Genomic DNA, 14885 nt, shown 5'->3' with positions numbered 1-14885 from the left:
CACAACAATTCCTAAAAGTTTTGTCAAATACGGCTGTGAGGTAGAAAAGCCTTAGTATTTCAAAAAATTAAGGTTGATAAATAGTTAATTTGTAATTCTGACCATTTCAATAATAATTTATGTCGCCACAGAAGTGCTGACTACTGGACTGATGAAAAATCTAGGTGGATTTTGACAAGTACTACTAACTCGGGATTAAAAAGTAAAGAAACTGTAAAATGCAAAGCATTTGATTGGTACCAAACTGCTTTTTATCTGGCAATAATCCTTAAGCATACTGTTAATTGTTTCTAATAAAGATTCATTGATCAAATCAATTTCTATTGATCAGGTCAAATTCCACCATACAAAACAAGTCCTTAAACTGGACAGTAGTTTGTTTTTGCGGTGCTAAGTCATGTATATGAATTTATTTGTGTAAGATATTCTGATTGATACTTTAGACCTGGCAAACATGTTTAATTTTTAAGTCAAGAAATCGGGCGTAATGCTAGCTTTCATTTACTGCGAGTTTTCATAGATCCGTTTTTATGTCTTTTGTCTTAATGTCAATTGCATTTGTGTTTTAGACATCTTTGAGATGTGCTTATTATAATAGCAGACAAGAAATTACTTTGGGAACCTTGATTGTTTCTCTTTAATTGCATTGTGTAAATTGATGTGAAGTTGAGTAATGATATCTCAATGTATATCAAAACAGTGCATGCATTGCAAGTGGTGTTTATTTATAGAAAATCGGGAACGTACTGAAGCGAAATCAGACTTCACAGGTTCTTATATCTGTCTAATAATATATGATAATATATTATAGTATATTAATAGTCTTGAAATTTTCTGATATATTCTAAATAAATAAATACATGTTCAAACTGATCTATACCCTCATTCATCTTAAACCGGCCACAAAGTATTTAATCCTTCAACCACAACACTTCGGGAAGTACACAATTAAAAAGGAAACCGAACTTATTATTATGGAATCAGCTAGACCAGCGTGCAACTATCTATATTCAATAGGTAAAACAAGAAGAAAAATCGTCAAATAGGATATCTGAAATTAATGCAACAGATTTTGCACCGTTAATCTCAAAACGGTAAATAAATATTGACCAAATGTAAATGTTTTTCAAACAAATAATCAAAAACACGTGAATATTAACTCGAATTGCGCAACGTAGGCATGAATAATCGATATCAGGAATACGTATATTTGTGACATGCTAATATTTTTATATACCCTTACTTTTTTTTATAGATGACCAAGATCTTGTTGGAAGTTTTTTACATCACGTTTTTCGCGTATTGTTGATCTTGAAGGAAAACGGGATTTACCAATTCATCAAAGATGATTTAATTGAAAGAGATAGCACATTCCAGATCGAGTGGGAGTCATTACACGATACAACTGATATAGATGAAATTATATTAAATATTGTAACAACAGTCATTAAGAGAGGCCGCAACGCTATGTTAAATTTTGTCGACCTTCTGTATAAGTTTGACAAAATGGAAATAGCCAATGATTTATTGAACTCTTTGCCATCCAACAACAGAAATAATGAAACAGGTAGGCACATCTATACATTCATTTATACTGTACCTTTTACACATTAAGGATATACCATACTATGGTTAATATGATTAGCACTGATAAAAAAATGTGTCTCAATATGTCTTACTATCAAATCAGTAACTAAGATCCGTTTTGTTATATCTGGTGATCCATGACAGTCAGCAGGGTTTAAGAACACCTGTTGTTCGATCTATTAGTCAAATGCGTTTTGTTAAAATTTACTTTTTTTGGGTCTTTTGAAAATGTTGTTTGTACTGTATTAAGACCCCATTACCAAGAAAGGAGTAGGGGCAATAAGGGTCAAAAACATGCTTAAACTATCTACTTCATGGAAGAGAAAAGATAAGAATCATATCTCAAGTGTTTTTGCGTTAGTTACTTTTAAAACTGCTAACAGATAAAATTAAAAAATCCTCTATTTTCATGGAATACTTTTATTTGTAGCCGTTTTGAAATTTTAGTGTAGAATATACTGTTCAAACATTCAGTTGATAAGGGAAGTGGTATTTTTCACCTCATACAGTGTACAACTGCTTTTTTATAACATGTGTTCAACATTCATTATACTTATAATCACATAGTTACCGTTGCAATGACAAAGAAACATATTTAAAAAATAATCAAAGCATAGATATTATCGACTTTCAATATAAACATGATAAAACCTTCTTTTTCTCTCGAAACAATGAAATTAACAATATCACAGTATTGTATAAGATTAAAAAGGAGAACCCTGATTTTTTCCTTATTGTGGAAGAATTAAATGATAAAACCGTTCAAAATTAAAGGAGGTTTTTTATCATGAATATATTCGAAACATAAAAAAATGTCAGTAATACAGATGGGTGTGGTCATAATCTGTACATAAGTTAACTTGAAGCAGACTTGTTGACTGGTTTCTAAGTTAACTTGAGAAATTTTAAGAAGACAATCAAGTTAACTTCGTCGTTGGTAGACCAGACCTACGGTCTAACTGCAGCAGACCTATTTACAGATCTACTACAGACAAGACCTGTGGACAAGTCTGCTTATGACAGATTACCGTGTTTAAGACTTTTCATACCAGACATGAGCTTTACATATGTTAACAATGATCGCATTGTTCTTTCCCAGTAGGCCTATAAAGCAAGTTTCCTTACTCGTTAGACTCTTTAGATATAATACACATTAATAGAAATTCTCTGTTCATTTCATATTCTCTACAATCACATTCAGCAATCAACAAAAAAATGAACGTTGTTTTTTTTTAAATTGGAAGGCGGATAGAAAGGATATCCAACGCATCAGAACAATATTCTTATATCACGAAACATCAACATCATTGTCGACGTTGCTTCGTTCCCCATTTTATACACTCTCTTCCTAAATTTTACTAAATATGCATGACATGGATATTTCATCGTAGCTCACCTTATTTTCCTTGGATTTACGACTCTTTTTTCGACAAAATATTCTAACAAAAATTGTATAGTGTCCAGCTACAGAAGGTGTTGTATAATTATGAACAATCTTGTCAATTTTTGTAAGATTTGTCTTTGCCGATTTTAAATGATACTCGTTGTGAACATGATTGAAATAGCCTCTTGATGTTTAGCTACAATCAAAATCAATCAACCGATATAAAATACATATAGTATACTAGTGCCAGAAGAGAACCTCATATACTTTTCATCATAAAGTAAAAATGAAATCAGACATGTCAGAGATGAAAAGCCGAAAAGATTTACGAAAAAAGAGCAAAAAATATGGTCAGTTTTTGTTGATGCGGTCAAATAATTTAGTTATAGGAGTCGGCCTGTGTTTTCAAAACTACTGACTTTTATTGCAAGGCAATATTTTGAATAAAAAGAGGACAGGCTGGCACTCTGAATGTATGCAGTAAATGTTTTGTAGTCATTGTGTTCCAATAATGATGGCATTTGTTTTATGCAATACGTCCTGATTTAAATGCTTTTTTGTCGAGCCTGCAACTTTTGTTGCAGAAAGCTCGACATAGGGATAGTGATCCGGCGGCGGCGTTAACTCACATTTTAAAAGCTTTATATTTTAGAAGGTGGTAGACCTGGATGCTTCATACTTTGTATATAGGTGCCTCATGTTACGAAGTTTCCGTCAGTCACATGTCCAATGTCCTTGACCTCATTTTCATGGTTCAGTGACCACTTGAAAAAAAAGTTCAGATTTTTTGTAATGTTGAATTCTCTCTTATTATAAGTAATAGGATAACTATATTTGATATGTGCGTACCTTGCAAGGTCCTCATGTCTGTCAGACAGTTTTCACTTGAACTCGACCTCATGTCATGGATAAGTGAACAAGGTTAAGTTTTGGTGGTCAAGTCCATATCTCAGACATTATAAGCTATAGGGCTAGTATATTCGGTGTATGGAAGGACTGTAAGGTGTACATGTCCAACTGGCAGGTGTCATCTGACCTTGACCTCATTTTCATGGTTCAGTGGTCAAAGTTAAGTTTTTGAGTTTTGGTCTTTTTATCTAATACAATATGCCATATGTCAACTATATTTGGTGTATGGAAATATTTTATGATCTTTATGTCAGTCGCGTAGGTTTTATTTGACTGTGACCTCATTTTCACGGTTCATTGCACAGTGTTAAGGTTTTGTGTTTTGGTCTATTTTTCTTAAACTATAAGTAATAGGTCAACTATATATGTTGTATAGAAGTATTGTTAGCTGTACATGTCTGCCTGGCATGGTTCATCTGACCTTGGCCTCATTTTCAAGGTTCATTGGTTTTTGTTGAGTTATCTTGGTTAATGTTAAGTTTATGTGACAGTTGTAATAAAGCTTAGCTTTATACTTAGGACTAGAAACATAATATCAATGATTAGTATAGAAGGCGAGACATTTCAGTGTGTGCACTCTTGTTGCTATTTTATGGCAACATGGATTTTGCAAATATATACAAGCTTTAATTATCTAGAATTACTACAAATTTTAACTTCTTTGTACTACGAGCATCAAAATTAGTTCATTTCGCCTTAAATAATGTTCTTGCACCTGTACATGACGTTTTATTTAGCACTAACTGTATAGTTTAATTGTTGATATTCACCCCATATGTACCAAGTGTTAGATTAGTTTAATTGATATTAGAGATGTTTTGGTGTTCCTAGACGGAAGATTTTATACACACATAGGGGGAGGGGAGCTTGCGGTGGGGGCATCCTATACACAACAATAATTTTTCACAAGTGATGAATTTCTAACTATTGTTTAGTATTTCACTGTGGTATCATACTTTAACTTTGTTTAAACCTGTTTATTTACTTTTGACCTTAACTATTTATCCCGTATAATTTTCATTAACTTTGTATTTCCATTCAGGTGTCACATATCAAATTTTCTCGTGCATTGTTTGTAAATTTGCGTTTTTTATTTTATTTAGTTAAGCCTTCCAATTGATATTTTATAGTATGTTTTTCTATGTTGTGATGTTATACTATTATTACAGAAAAGGAAGAAGGTTTGGTACCATTAAACGTTTAATCCCGCTTCAAATGTTTGCACCTGTCCTAAGTCAGGAATCTGATGTACAATAGTCGTCTGTTTATGTAGTTCATACGTGATTCTCGTTTCTCGTTTTTACATAGATTAGACTGTTGGTTTTCCCGTTTTAATAGTTTTACACTAGAAATCTTTTTGGGCCCTTTATAGCTTTCAGCTGTTCGGTGTCAGCCAAGGCTCCGTGATAAAGGCCGTACCTTGACCTATAATGGTTTATAGTGGTTTACTTTTATAAATTGTTACTTGGATGGAAAATTGTCTCATTGGCACTCATACCGCATATTCCTATATCTATTAAAAATATTGCTGAATAACTATGCGTCTATATAGATTTACATAAAGTGCAAATATGGTCAATTTAGTTTGATGTGGTCAAAAAGTTTGAATGTACCAGTCAGCATAAAGTATCAAAACTACTGAAACTTGTTAACAGGTGGACAAGATGGCACTCTACATTTATGCGAACAAAATTTTGTAATTATTGTCTTTCAATATTGCTGTTAATTGTATTATACATTTAATCCTGACATAAAAATATTGCTGATTTACCATTGTTTACTAATATTATGCGGCTATATAGATTTACAAAATAAAGTGCAAATGTGTTCAAATAATTTTGCTTGAGGTATCAAAACTACATGCATTTTGTTATGTTTTTTAATATATTGAACAAACGGAAGACATGCTGACAATCTAAATTTATTTGAATAGAATTCTGTAGCCTAATTTCCATGAAAAACGCCAAAAATTGTCGTATAAAATTCTGTATTATTATTTCTTCTTCATTTTAAAAGGATTATTCTCTCTAAATATCTACGATACACTTGGAGACACTTTATTTCTTGAAAGTTGAATTTTAAAGTTTCAAGCCTTAGATGTTGCCGTTGTTTTTTGAATGACACTTTCTAAAATATTCTTAAACCAAGATTATTTTTCCTGAATGCCCAGAAGACATGCTTAGAACAAAAACCAGATCTTCCTAGAAAAGTATACCAATTAGAAGAAAAAAAATTGTTTTTTATTAATTGATTTGTTATTGGGTCGTAAACTTCAGAAATATTTATTAATTCTGGATTATGTGACAGATTATGCTATATTTTTCTTATGTCGTAACTACAATCCCATTCTCTTTTCATGAACATAACATACTAGTAACGAATATGACTATTTACTGGGTTTGTAATAAACTGAGCAACACGACTTCCGGAGCACTTGGGATCACCCCAGTTTTTTTGGTGGGGTTCATGTTGCTTAGTCTTTAGTTTTATCTATTGTGCCGTGTGTACTTTTATTTGTCTTTTCGTCTTTTTCATTTTTAGGTATAGCATTGTCAGTTTATTTTTTTTATCTAGGAGTTTGACTGTCACTCTGGTATCTTTTGCCCCTCCTTTTGTACGATTGACTGCTGACAAAATTTGAAGACATTCTGATATTAGTTTTTGAGAGAAAAAAAAATGGAAAAAAATATTTGTTCGACAAACGGACGGTCATACGAACGGATAATGTGATTAAAATATAACCCACACTGAAAGAAGGGAGAAATGTGGTGATATATTACATATAACATACACATAGGGTCACATATCTTATAACCCATATTTAAAAATGAGTCGTTATGTACAGCGAATATCTTATGATTTCCTACGGTTTAAAATATATAAGAAAAGGGTTCTGTCATTTTAACCCTTGTAAACCTTTCTTTAAGTTAAAAAAAAAAAAAACATCGCCTGTATGCTTTTCATTTAAACTTATACATGAAACCAGAGAGTACTCTTTTACACAAGACACATTTTCTGCTGAAAGATATAACTTTGTTGAAGTACGACTGTAGATCAAAAGTTGAGCCACCCTTTTCTTTTTATTAAAAGCCGGCAGTTTTGGATACCCCTTTCTTGCAGTAAGTCAATTGCAACTCTGAAACCCCGGTCGACATTCATAATGTCATCCTCAGTCACCCATTCTTGAAATTATGCAATGTCATGTTGAATGATGTGCTTCATTATTTGTGCATTGTTGTTCTTGTTGTGGCTAAACCATGGTCCAATTAAACTTAAAATGAATCCAGGAATTGTAACAAAGACCATCAGTTTAACCAATGGTCGATGTTTGTGCATGCTATAGCATTTACGTCGGATCTTGAATTGTGAACTTATGGATATAGATATCAATGCCATCTGCGATTAGAATTGCTGGATGTATTCCTTTTCAAACAGTTATTGCGCTAGAGGTCGAGTATGCGATGTTATAACCTCTTCCTTACTTAAATATTAAATCTTATTCGATGGAACAAAATTTCCAGATAAGTATTTTCTGGCTGATATAGCACGTCTTACAGAATCTTTACCAAGACTACCATTACAACTTTGGATTTCGGCGTTTACACAAAACACACTGCGAATGACCACCTCAAGCTGATGGTTTAGACAATGCGATACTTGACGGAGATTTGCATGTCTAAAATCTTGCATACTTTGTGGGAAGAACGTATTCTGTGTCATCATAATTTGATTTAGATATTGTAGTTTGTATGCGGCATATCACATTTGTGTCGAGTAATCGAGAGCATCTTACTCTGGATTTATTACATATAACACTGTTAGCTTGGTAAATTTTGTCTTGTTCAATAAAATACGTTCTTTGTAAACATTTACGTAGTGATTTATTAATTTGAATGATGAATTGTTGTTTTTCTATGTGATTTTGACTAGAGACACTATACTTCACCTGCATGTACTAACAGTGACTGCAAATCTACAGTTGTCACTTACATACTTTATTATCAGGCACAGAAACAAAAAGACTACTTTGTGGCAGTTTATAGTGTGCGTATATAGAAGTAAATATCTATAGAAAACCAACATTTCATCATTCAAAATTATTGTTTAAAACGTTATGACAATATTAAAAAAGTATTTATAAAAAAAATAATAATGTTGTATTTTCGTACTTCCAAACTCACTACCGTATCCTCACCGGTACCCCATCAATTGTATAATTAATGTTATGAACTAAAGGAACTCTACAAACGTATCGTTAAGGAAAAGTAATTTTGTTATAATGAAATCCATGTTACATGTCTACCGATATTGCAGTGTGTTAAAAGGCAACAGTTAACAATCGCATAGTCTTTTTGCAACCTTGTATTTTATTTTGTGGTAAAACATCGGTGTTCCAGTTTATTTTCTGTTGTTGAAATGTTACGTATTCTTACTTTGAGTTTCATTTGTTTACATTTGGAATATATGCTATCGATTTATCTCCCTGATCTATTTAAAAAGAACATTGACAGTTTATAATGTTGTTAAAAACAATCAGCACGTCTGGTTTGCATTTCATTTGATTGATTGTTGGATGTGTAACCACCATGTATAACCTCGATACAGATGAAACCGGACGTTGACGCGTTCGAATGGAACACACCGTGTAACACTGAGTTCAGACAGTAAAAAAATAATACTTTGAAAGAAAATCCGATATCTATTATTCGGATATTTTGCTCCAATTATTCTTTGCCATAATACTCATTAGTTATTAGTCAGTTATTAAAAGGTTTTTCAAATATGTGACATTTTTATATACAAACATTAAAAAACGCACGACGATATCAATGATAAAACGTGCTTGGTATTTTTAGATATTCAAAAAATAATGTTTCTCGTACCTCATAGCTTTTAAACATACATTTTTGAAAATTTCATAGTTGATAATTAATAAAGTTATTAAGATCGTATTTTTATGTTGTGTCTAGGAAAATACACGTTTTAAAGTGTCTTTATTTTCATGTCGTGTGCGCTTCGTTGTCATTTCACCTTTTTGTATTGTACGCTTCGTCAACACAATACTGCGTTTGTCAATGAATTTTGCATGTATTTAATTATGCATTGATATATTATAACCAATATGCATGATAGAAAAACAGAATTTACCAACATTACATGCAGACAGCAACCCAAAATATCTGTTGTATTGTTGGAACACTCTTACATGTATTTTGTACATTTTGCTACGCGTCGTTAGATAAACTAAATTTGCGACAGTAAAACTACAGATGGACGTCCGCAAAGCTTCAAATACAATACAGTTATCTCTTAATTGGATACAATGTTTGAAAGTGTTTACGTGCCAGTCAATGCACGGTTAGAGGGTGGGTTGGGTGCCCACTAACATGTTTAATCCCGCCTTTATCTATATGTGCCTGTCTAAAACCAGGAGCGTGTAATTTAGTAGTTATATATATTTTTATTCACTATTTTGTGCATAAATTAGGCCGTTAGTTTTCTCGTATGAATCGTTTTATATTTGTCATTTAGGTGTGTTTTATAGCTGCATATGCGGTATTGGCTTTGTTCATTGTTGAAGGCCGTACGCTGACCTATAGTTGTTCATTTTGTGTCGTTTGATCTTTTGAGAAGAGTTGTTCCAATGCCACATCTTCTTTTTGATTTATATAGCAATCAAAAACAATCAATGGATTATAGGCTTTTGGTCTGAATCTCAGAAGCGAGTCCTAGGGGGTCACAGAACATGTGTATACAATGGCCATATATTTTAGAGCTACTAATAGTAATACAGTTTCTTTTAATGTGAAGATGTAATGATTGAGAGATAATATTTAAGATTCAACTGGTTGGCTTTCTTCAATTATGTTTTTGTTTGTTTGATTTTTAGTTATAAAGATTGTGCTTAACTTCCTCGAACATTACAGTCTTTCTACTGTGATGGCAAAATCTAAATGATTCGTAATTCTGGTTACTATTAACACCGAAATTTCTATCCACCCATATGCATTTCATTCAAATTTTGACTTATTTCGGACCGACAGAACCATATTTACATTCCACAGTTACCCTTGGCGTCATGGGTAAATTATGCAGATGAGCAAAGCATCAATCATCAACCCAACCTTAGTCATTTGCTTTGTTTCTTCTTTCATGTTTTAATAGTTATCAATAAAAAATGAAACGTTTCACAGTTGGTACTTACCAATTTCTAAACCCCATTATTTTTTAATGGCAAGCGTACGTAATGGCTGATTGTTGGTTGCTTAACGTTCACTTACAAATATGTCATGCGTGTTCAGGATAATCACAAAGTAGCAACACATACTACATGTAGGTCCTTAAAGAATGATCTTCGGAATTACATAGAGAAGTTTGGACTGCCACTGGATAAAATGAGGTATATTGAAAAAGGACACAAATTTTGTCTTTCAACAGGCCATTTATGGACCTCTCATAAAGTTTTTGCACAGTGTATTAGCGTGGTGTTCTCTCTTCACGAGACATTGGATCATATATTCCCATTCGGACTGGACGGGACTGCGTTATTTTACATCCCACACAACTAAACGGGTAGCCAACTTCGGTCAGGTTTTACTGCCGGTCGAAAAAAAAGAACAAAGTGACCATATCTAATAGTATATTTCTCAGTCACCCGTTACTTCCGTTAAATTCTTTCATCAAATAAAATAAAAAATAAATAAAAATTGACTACAATGTAGAAAGTTTTGTTGTACATGTTTAATTAAAACATCACTTAACATTATTACAATATGCATACTTATGAGAACTCATAAGATCGTACATTCTCTTGATACTTTTTACTAATAATTATTTGGCATTGCACAAGTTCATGCGTTTTATTACGTCTTTACCTAAAACCGATGGATATATACTGACTAATTCTTTAGATACATGATTTACCTCCTAGTTGTAATTCGCTTTGAAATAACTATCAGTTACTCCTTTGTCGATATTTTATGTATATGGTTTTTGTGCCTTGTACCGACATTTTGAGTTGAGCTAATTGCAACTGTACATTTTTATTATCATGTTGTGCTGTTACGCGAGTGTCCCATTTTGAGGAGATGGTTGGGGACTCACTTGTTTAATCCCGGCGCATTTTGTTTTTGTGTCGGTCCAACGTCAGGAGCCTGTAGTACATTGGTTATATAGCTCTGTCATATTTTTGTTCTTTTTTAATAAACAATTTTTAACTTATCAATATATTACCGTTGGTTTCACTACAAAAGTCTAAAAGTCTGAAAAGACCAGTTTTTGTCTTAATTTGCATGAACTTTTACTTGACATTCTCCAAAAGTATGACTTGTGTCTTAATTTTTCTTGACAAATTTTCATTTATATCAAATTTGTATGAAATTTACTTGACATATTCTCGACATTCTGAATATGGTCTTAAAATTTCTTGACATATTCTTGACAATTGAATAATGTCTTGAAATTTCTAGACATGTTCTCGACATTCTTATTTTTTCTCAGTATGGCTTGACATATTCTGAACATTTTGAATTGTGTCTTAAATTCACTTGACAGTTCTGGGTTTTACAAATCATGACCAATATTCATGATATAACTTTAATCTTTATTTTTCTTTATATTATATACTGTTGTTTCATGTTACACTTCAAAAATAAAAGTTGGGCATGTAAAATAATTGAAAATTTGGGTATATAAATATCTTTACAAATGCATATATGGCTATGAAATCTAATGTATAAAATAATTTAAATGTGGGTGTGTTGATATAAAACAATTTAAAATTGGGTTTTTAAATAATTACAAATTTTGATTCCTAAATCTTATAAATTAAATGATTAAAACCAATCATATTGTAGACATATTTCAATCTACATTCATAATATTCAATGTTTATATGGTAAATAATTATTGTACCAAAATGTGGCTTATATAAATAGCAAATTATGATGATATATACAAATCATTCATTTAACAGAAGAAAAATTTGTGTAATGTCATCTGTTGGAATATATATTATATAATTCACATGAGCAGGATGTTCCCCATAAAAAATAAGGTATCCACACCCCAGAGTACACGCAACTGTCAAATAGAAATTACTGCTTTACCTGTAATTAGCCATACAACTTATCAGTTGACCGACCATGCCACTAAAATTGTAAAAGTTTGTTCATATATGAACATGAAAATCATCATTTTGAATTAGACTATTTACCGGATTTGTAATCACTTAAGCAACACGACGGGTGCCACATGTGGAGCAGGATCTGCTTACCCTTCCGGAGCACCTGAGATCACCCCTAGTTTTTGGTGGGGTTCGTGTTGTTTATCTTTAGTTTTCTATGTTGTGTCGTGTGTACTATTGTTTTTCTGTTTGTCTTTTTATTTTTAGCCATGGCGTTGTCAGTTTGTTTTAGATTTATGAGTTTGACTGTCCCTTTGGTATCTTTCGTCCCTCTTTGATAAAAAAAAAATTGAATTAAAATTGATTTTCTTCATCAAAATTATGAAGTTAATTATTTTAACATAACAAAAACAATGAATATTTCCCAAATATTAAAAGAAAAGCAATAGAATGTCATAATCAGTGCAGAATAAGTCTGTTCACATTCTAAGGCGAAATTTATACTGTTGAGATAGTGTCAAGACATATTTAAGACTGTCAAGAATGTGTCGAGACATATTCAGACATTATTTAGAATGTCAAGAATATGTCAAGACACATTCAGACATTATTAAGAATGTCAAGAATATGTCAAGACAGATCGAGACATTATTAAGAATGTCAAGAATATGTCAAGACAGATCGAGACAAATTTAAGACAGTCAAGAATTGGTCGAGACTAATCCAGACTCTTATCAGATGATACAGGATGTGTCGAGAAATTTTAAGACAATGTTCATACTGTCAAGACACTTGTCAAGAAAAATCAAAATTCTTATTAGACAAATTAATACTATGTCAAGAATTTTAAAAAATTATTCAGACAAATTAAGAATGTCGAGTAAAAATTCATGCAAATTCAGACAAAAACTGGTCTTTTCAGACTTTTTGACTTTTGTAGTGTTTCCTCGTTTTAATTATTTTACCTTTTTTGTTTTATATCGAGGCCTTGTTTTGCGGACTATATGGTATAGGTTTTCCTCATTGTGAAATATTGTACATTGGACTATAATAATTGTTTTAGAAATACACCCACTTCATCTTAACTTAGGTATAAAGTTGTCTCACTGGCCATCACACCACATCTACAAAGCTGTATATGTTAAAAAAATAACTAAAATAAAGTAATTGGAATGCTCTGTAAGTGCTTTGTAAGTCATTCGGCAAACTAAGTTCAACGAGCTCCTATGTCTGCTTTCGTCTAGGCGAATTTGGACCAACATCGGTATTTGGAAGAGCCTTAAATTGTGAAAAGTAAGTCATTAAAGTTTTATTGACTGTACTATACTTTTTGAAACTTTATTTCCTCTGGAATATATTTATTAACTGTTCATTTCATCTGGAATAACGTTTAAAGTCCCAATTTGCAATAAAAACATACCTATCTGATGTACGCTGGTTAAACATTGAAATTTTGGCTTTGAATGACTGCTGCTTTAAGTTCAACTAATTTGACTAAGATAAAAGATAAACATTTACAATACAGAAAAAGAGTCGCCGACACCGTCTCGAATACCTTGACAAGAAAGTGATGTGTGACGGTTTTTGTCAACGAACTGTTCAGTGATAATTTAAAAACGCACAACGAACGCGACACATTTGGTGGAACGAACAATACAGTAAGAGAAAACTTATTTAGTATGATACTACGTTTATTCTAAGTTCTAGGGAACATTTTAAGGCACGTAGTAATTCAACGTATATTTATTTATTATTGCTTAATATATTAATACGCAAATGTGTATGGACGAAATGATATTCAGCATTGTTTATCTCATAAAAAGTATGAAATTGCACCATGTCTGTGCGTTTTGCATCTAGCAGTTTTATCAAACGTTCTAAGTAATATCTAAAACTTACAACAACTGTATAATTGAATAAATAAACTAACATGCACATTTACATATTTATATATATTCAAATAAGTTCTAGAGAGACATTCGAAATTGTTGTCATCCCAAATGTTGTTCTGATTATCGCTTCGAACGCGTCAACGTCCGGATTCATTTGTATCGGGGTTATACGGGGTGGTAAAGTTCTGTGACAAGTATTCCATGCTTTTCACGACGATATTATTGTTTTTTTTTCAAATATTTATTTCAATAGTTTCCTTTAGTTATCTTATTGAATTTACCAGTTAAGCTAGAATATAAATCAGTTATAAATATTTAATGTGAAGGAGTGATCATTTGGATTTTAGCGTTAGGACAACGAAGGTACCCCGAATCCGAGGATTTTTTTTTCAAATGAAAAACTGGTGGCGTTCACGCCTAGATTAGTTTTTACTCATATTGCAAATGATCTTCTTGACCTGATTCTTGATAAGATTTAAAACGATTCCTATCCCCTTCCATTCCAAAGTTATATATTTACCCGTTTTCCTATATATGTACTAAAAAGTTCGAAATGATGTAGTCATGTTTATCAAAATCTCTTGTACGATTGGTGTCCTTTGTCTGAATATTTTATATTCTTCGCTTTAATTCAATGATCAATTAGATTTTCAACTGTTTTGATGAAACCGTAAATTGTATATCGTATATCATATATTTTAAGTCAATATCATACATGTATATCTACCTACAAAATCCAGAATGTATATTATTTATGTAGAAGACATTTCAAACGGAAGAAGATCAAAGCCGATAGTTCAAAATTATTGAATAAATGAATGCTCCCTCTTTTCTCGATACGGCAAGTTACGCCAAGTTAGGTCAGTTTTCGTTCGTTCGTAAGATGTTGAGATACCACTATTTAAATTCAACCGTATGTTAGAAAAGTGTCTGCAGCATACGACACCTCAAAAACTACTGTTCAAATTGTCGAATAAATTATGATCTT

Source organism: Mytilus edulis, chromosome 8 (genome assembly GCF_963676685.1).
Source record: "Mytilus edulis chromosome 8, xbMytEdul2.2, whole genome shotgun sequence".
Taxonomy (NCBI): Eukaryota; Metazoa; Mollusca; class Bivalvia; order Mytilida; family Mytilidae; genus Mytilus; species Mytilus edulis.
Note: the sequence above shows the minus strand (reverse complement) of the source record.